Here is a 7,316-nt window from a genome sequence, read left to right as displayed (position 1 = left end):
ACTGCTGCAAACCCCACCTTTTCCCGTTTCGACCATCTGTATTATTCATCTGATCCTTGGGACTTTAAAATGTCTGAAAAATATCTCTCGTCTTTTGCTTCAGATCTCTCCCCCTTTTCCCAATTCCGACCAATTCCCTTCGCTTGATTATCCAGGGGGAATTGGGGAATTCTAACACCAGAACTTTTGTGGGGGAATAGATTTTGATCTTTCCAAAAAATTCCCCATTCTCTTTCCTAGGATCAGCTATCCTCAAGGGGTTGAAAAACCAAACGGATCAGGGGTCCCGGATTCCTTTGTAGTCTCGGTAATAAACAGGGTTTTGTAATCCCTGCAATGAAAGAGGTGTTTTTCACTCTCGCATACAGGGCTCCACGGTAATCCTGAAAGCCCCTAAAATTCTGAGAGCTTCATTATAACCGGTCAAACATCGAAACCTGGGAATTGCAGATGAATAACCTCACATTTATAGTCAAAATTCTACGAGTAAGTGCTCAGGGAAAACCGCAAAAACATTTTGCCGTCTGCACCCCAAATTGAAAGAACCCCAAAAAATAAGCCCTTTTGTAGCTTTCACTTTTAAATCTTTGATTGAGGCCCTATTAAACCAAATCAAAAATTAGACCCAATTTTTCCCCTTTGGGCAAAATTTCATTGGTTTGCTCCTAAATAGGGGGGAAAATGGAACTTTCCCCCCTTTTTTTGGGGGAAAAGTATGCCTGGTCTTGCTTGGGGAAAATTTGCCCAGATATTTGCCCACTGTGCAACCCATTTCTGCACCTGCATTTCCTTGCACGGTAAATTGCTCGCTGTGTGAAGAATTCTGTATACAGTTTCCATCCCCCAAAAGCTCTGTGTCAATCTCAATTTTCTAAACCCCAAAAAAAATTTATATGGGGTTTGGCACATTTTCCTTTTTTAGCAACCCCGTAGCCTGAGTTTACCCTTTTCTCCCTCAACTTGCAGATGAGCTGGTGAAAGAACTGGTCTTAATTTCCAGTGTGGGAAACTTTTTGCCAGGTATAAACAGGGAAAGTTATACCCCATCCATGTGGATGGCCCGTGCCCTTTTTATTCCTATTGAAAAGCCCAGAACTTTTGGGGGGGTCTCGAAGTGAATATTTTTTTTGGAAAATGTCACTTCCTGGGGAGAACTGCAAAGCAGAGTCCATCCCCTTGCACAATAAAGGAAGTTTTATGTAAGTTTCTGCAGTCCCAGGAAAAAAAACACGGTTCATTCCCATTCAGCGCCAAGAGTGAAATCGGGGGTGTAAGTGCTCCAAGGAGATCCTGCTATGGATTTCTACTCATTTGAAACACCTTTTTTCTTGAGGATTTTGCCATCTATCTTTAAGCAGGGGGTGACATGGAAGTGCTCTTTCCAGCGACTTTCACCCTTGTCCCCTACCTATCTAAGGGGGTTCCAGAGTAATCTCCACATGTCCGCTAGTCCCTTTAGCACTCGCCTGGCCCCTTGGGGTCGGGTCCTTTGTAATGGATCAAGTTTCTTTCTGGGCGCCCCTTCAACGGGCCCTAATGCACTTTTCTTCTTGACAGCTTTTTGGGATTCATCATACCACCCTGGGACTGGAGGTCGATGGGACTGCCCCTACTTTTTGGGGAAAGGATGCTTCTGATGTAAGGTGATTTTTGTAATGTAAGGATCAACAGCATCTTGAACACAAAGGAAATCAAAACACAACCCTTGCAATCTGATTTGGGTTTTAAAAGATTCCTCTGCTGTTAAGTCCCATCTCTGCATTCCTTGGCTGGAATACCTTCCCCCGCAAAAGTTTGGAAATTGGTTTGCTTCCTGTTCCTGATTCACTGTAAACATGAACCAATTGCGTTCAATATTGGGAATGTCCCCCGTTTTTTAATTTCGAAAAGTGTAGGGGGTCATTTTTCGGGTAAAAAAACTTTTTCTTAAGAACAGGACCCAAAGGCCCTTCCTCGAGTGTTTCCCCCAAAGGGGATCCCACCACTGAAATCTCCCAAAAGTAGAAATGGGGTGGCAACTCCCAATAATCTTTCAAGTCATCTATTTGAGATTATTTGGAGGTAGGTAGAGATGCAAAGTTAAGGCGTGTCAAGCCTATTCCACAGCCTTCATGCAATTGTCTGCAGGTGGTTTCCTGGGGAGAATATCCCAATCCATTACTGCTACTCCTCCATTGGGTCCATTACAAAGGTCCCAAATGGGGTTAAATTGGGAAACCTCTCGGGGAAAACAGATATTTTTTCCCCGGTCTAATCTCTTTTAAGCATAACAAACGAGTTCATGATATCAGATGTTGCGTTCTTCCCATTTTGCATGAATTCTCTGACAGTTCCCTTTGGGTTTGGGAATTCATTTTTTTCGATTTCCTCTTCATAAAAATGTTTTTGGGACACCTGGGTCAGGTTTGCCCCAACCTTTTGGCGTCTCTTTCCAGGATTTGGGAGTATCATTTGAAAAGTTTTTTTTCCCCGGGGAAATAGTTTCCCCAAGCTTTCCTTCGGGCAGGTTCATTTTTTTGCCTGGGCAAAAAACAACCTGAGCCTTTGCTTTAGGGGGATTTTGAGGCCCCCGGGGTGTGGTAGCAGCTGGGGGTGCCTTTAACCCATGGGGCCTTTCCACGGGTCCAAAGACCCCACTCTGAATGGTCTTTGAATGGCTCAGGGGTCCTTTGGGCCTGGGCAAAAGGGAAACCCGACCTTTTTTGTCAGGGGCATCGCCTACCACAGAGCCCCGTGCTGTGTGCAGCTGGGGCTGTACCTTTTTAGGCCTCTGGAGCCTTGCCTATGGGTCCAAGACCTTACTTTGGGGGGGAGAGTCCCCCCAAAAACCTCTCCCTTACTCCTTTCTGGGGAACAAGTCACCCGAGGGGTTTTCAGCAATTGGGACTGAGGTTTGAGGGAATGGCAGTGGGGGGGGAAGAGGAGGGCTAAACGAAAACGGACCTACCCGGCTGTGCAAACAGCACTGGGGCCTCGCTTTGCCTCTGGAAAACTTTCCCTTGTCCTTTTTACCAACATTTTTCAAGTTTATACCTTTTTTCATTGCTTTGAAAAAAGCTTCTGAGCTCCTCGGGGGTAAAAGCATATTAAAACCGGAAAGTTGTCATTCCTTTGATGACCTTTTGTATGAACTTTTTTACTCTTGGTTGATTTTTTCCCCAAAATGAAAGAGTTGGGTCCTCCCATAATCCGGGGAGTGGGAACACATGGGTTGGGGACATGGCTTTACCTTGAGGTGGTACCATGCCAACTTAACTGATTTGGAAGGGCTAAGTTTCAAAAGTTTGGGGAACTAGTCACTGTTCCAAACCCCACTTTCTTTTTTAAAAATTTTACTGCCATACATTAAAATTCTTTAGTTTCCCCTAACATTTTTTCTTCAAATACTTCTCAGTCTCGGGGAAAAAAAAGACAATGAGGAAACATGAAACTTGAGTTTTCCCTGAATTCGCATACTGCATGCGACGGGCACTCTCTCTAGTGACAACTCAAATATCAGGTTACCATCTTGCTTGGGGGGGATGCGGAGGATCACTTTACACCAAATATTTTCCCTGGGCCTTCAAAAAAATCCGGGGGTTTTCACAATCAAAGGTCTTCACTACTAGGGCTTATTATATGAGATACTTTCATATTTCAACACACATGTTGCATTTTTTTTGACCTTGAAAGGCTTACATACTACTTGGGAAGTGGGATCTCATTGCTGTATGAATTGTTTTTGGGTTGATTTGATTTTATTATTTAAAAATTACTCCCTGTCCCCGCTAAAGGTCATTAGCGGAATACCTTGTTAAATGAAAAATTAAAATGTTTTAAAACTTTAAAATCTACCAAAAATATCTTAAAAAAAAATAAATAGATTAAAAAAAAAGCATAAAATTATTTCTCTAAATGTTAAAAATTTTTGCATAAACATTTTGCATAAATTAAATTTTATTAAAATATTAGTCTCCCTAAGGAAACTAATAACCCCCTATATCACAATCCTCCCCCCAAAACTTTTTTTATGTATTGGGGGGACAAATACTACATCTTTGGGCTGAGAATGTTGAAAATTTTCCCCATCTTAATGGGTCTTGGCATCCCCACAAAGTGCTTGCTTTTAGCCATCTCGCCCATGAGTCGTCTAGTGTGCCCATTCTTAGTCTTGTAACCCCTTTTCGGTTGGATGGATCATCACCCAAAGGGGCCCGGTCATCTCTAAATTTTTCGAATTTGTTTCTGGAGGTATGCCTCTATTTTTTCATTCATTTATCGCAAGACACTCCCAACTGGTCTCAGGTTTGGGGTGTGGGGAAGGAAACGAGCATCACAAGGCTCAGCCACCACCTTCCTTCCGATCAGCTCGCTCTTCCCCATCCAATGTGCTGGCACCCAACACAGAGTTATCTTTTTACGTGTTGACATCAGTGCAAGCCAATCTTGAACCTCCCTCACTACAGGATGTGATGAGTTCAAGCTCTTGACCGCTTGCAAGGCACTACGGGAGCCACAATATATCACAATAGAATGGTTCATAAGATCTCTAGTCATCTGAACTGCTGCAAGGACGGCATGCAATTCTGCCGTGAAGACCGAGGCCACCAGAGAAAGACCGCCAGATGCAGTCCTCCCTTCGCTCACTGCTGCAAAGCCCACACCATTTTCAGACATTGTTTAAGAGGAGCATTACCTACCTTCATACAAAGCTTCCTTGCTGACAAGTTTAATGTTCAGGTGGGAAAGTTTCTCTAACCTGAAAGATCAGCTGGTCTCACAAGGGAGTGTCTTAAGTGTGATCCTGTTTGCCATTGCTGTAAATTACATCGAGCGAGGATGAACAAGGACACATGCAGACTGCAATAAATCAGGTTATAAAGTGGGCAGCATATGGGTTCAAATTTTCTTCAAGCAAGACATGGCAATGCATTTCCACAAACGAGGAAAGTTCCATTATTCCCTTTATTTAGGAGCAAACCCACTTCATTTTGTTCAAGAGGTAAAGTACTTGGGTCTAGTTTTTGACTTAAGGCTTACTTGGGTGCCTCACATCAAACAGTTAAAGGTGAAGACTACAAAAGGGCTTAGTATTTTGGGGTGCAGGCCACACAACACTTTTGCGGCTTTATTGAGCACTTATTCATAGTAAACTTGATTATGGATGTGAGGCTTATTCATCTGTAACTTCAACTGTTCACTGGACGTTGGACTCGGTTCATAATGAAGCTCTCAGAAGCTGTACTGGGGCTTTCAGGTCTTGACCTGTGGAGTCCCTGTATGCTGAGAGTGGAGAACCACCTCTTTAACTACACCAGGACTACATGAACCTGATATTATTACACGAGACTACAAAGGATTCCGGAATCTCCTGCATCCAGATTGGTTTTCAACCCCCTTGAGAATAGGTGATCCTATGGTAGGAGAAGGATGAATCTTGTGGAAGATTTTAATTTAAATCTCACTAAGGTTCTGGCTGTTAGAACTCCCTAATTCCCCCCTTGGAGTAATCACATCAAACTGAATTTGGTTGGAATTGGGAAAGGGGAGAGATCCGAAGCAGAAGGCAGAAAGATATTTCTTCAACATCTAAATACCAAGGATCAGGTGCAATATATACAGATGGTTTGAGATCTGTTGTGATATGGTGTGAGCTTTGAAGCAGCGAACAGAGAGAAGACTGCATTTGGGAGTCTTTCTCCAGCAGCCTCCATCTTTGCTGCAGAGTTACATGCCATCCTTGCAGCAGTCAAGATGACTAGAGATCTTATGAACCATTCTATTGTAAACTATGACTTTCGCAGCAATCAAGAGCTTAAACTCATCACATCCATTGGTGAGGGTTTCAAGATTGGCTTGCACTGGTGTCAGCACTTTAAAATTTAACTCTGTGTTGGGTGCCAGTGCATGTTGGTATTGGTGGAAATGAGCAAGCTGATTGAAAGGCTAAGGCAGGTGCCATTCAGCCCTGTGATGCTTGTTTTCCTCTCCCACACACCGACTTGAAACCCAGCATCAGAAGTTGTCTTCATGATAAATGGAGGGCACAATGGAGCCATAGCTCTAGAAACAAACTGCGAGAGATTAGAGATGACCTTGGCACTTGGATGACCAGCATCCATCCCAACCGACAAGTAGGGATGTTAATCGGGCACACATGACTGACTCATGGACCGATGATGGCTGAAAGTGAAGCACTTTGTGGAAAGATGTGCAACATTCTCATTCCAAAGAAGTATGTACTTGTCTCCCCCATATATGCTGAAAATGTTTTGGGGGGAAACTGTGACAGACTAATATTTTCAATAAAATTTGATTTGGGAGAGAAATCTCGAAGACGAAATTTTCCACATGGTACCACTCCCTCTTTGGTACTTATGTAGCCAAGGAACTTACTGTGAGAAATAAAAAAATTGGTAATCTGAGAAGGTTCTGCTCATATATGTGTACAAATAGTTATAGATGCATTAGTTGATATTCGCACTAAATGCATATTTTGGCCACGAGATGATCACTGTAGAAGAGGAGTTTAAGAAGTTTGCTGGTTTTGGAGGTATAGTAGGAGCAGTAAATAGATGCCATGTCAGGATTAAAGCTCAATCTCTGCAACACAGTGATTACATCAACATTTTTTTTTTTTTTTTAGCACTGTTACTGTAATAGATGTTCATTAAGGAAATTTAAAGTTTACTTGTGTATATGCTCGATTTCCTGGCAGAGCACATAATACTGGAGTGCTTCATAATACATATTTTTGGTTAGATATTAACGGACACGAACATAAGTAATTTCCATCTGAACAATACCAGCCTTTCCATTGAACACATTTACTAGTGCCATACAAAAGTGTTGGTAATTTACAACATCATCAGCAAAAGAAAAATTAAATTAATTCGAAAACCAGAGTTGCTGCAGAAAATGCATTTGGATTCTTAAAAGGAAGATTTAGATGACTTAAATACACTGATTCAGACATAGAAACAGTCTACTATATAATCATAGCATCTTGTGTGCTATATAATATAACTACTGATAATGCACTTGACCGTCAACTTCTCGAGAATGGAGGATTGGTAAATGAAAATTTCTTAGATGAAGAAAATGTACCCGTAGACCTTGTGGGAAATATGTCAGGTGCCAACAAAGGGAAGATATTGCACATAATTTGTAAATGTAAAGTGATAGTAGTATTTTGTAAATATAATTTCTAATATATGTCATAATTTGTAAGTGTAAATTGATACTTCCCTTTTGTGAATAAAATATCAAATGTAGAGTGTATAAATAATGTTTGCCAAAATATTAGTGCATATGAAATGATTGTTTGTTTAACCTCT

At 41.8% G+C, this 7,316-nt stretch overlaps 1 pseudogene; it reads left to right on the top strand.

Moving 5' to 3' along the window:
- The first annotated feature begins 4,512 nt into the window (after positions 1-4,512).
- Positions 4,513-6,932, top strand: LOC119573553 (annotated as a pseudogene).
- Positions 6,933-7,316: the final 384 nt, after the last annotated feature.

The sequence above is a fragment of the Penaeus monodon genome, chromosome 5 (genome assembly GCF_015228065.2).
Source record: "Penaeus monodon isolate SGIC_2016 chromosome 5, NSTDA_Pmon_1, whole genome shotgun sequence".
Classification (NCBI taxonomy): domain Eukaryota; kingdom Metazoa; phylum Arthropoda; class Malacostraca; order Decapoda; family Penaeidae; genus Penaeus; species Penaeus monodon.
The sequence above is the reverse complement of the archived record's forward strand: the minus strand, read 5'-3'. Positions and strand labels throughout refer to the sequence as shown.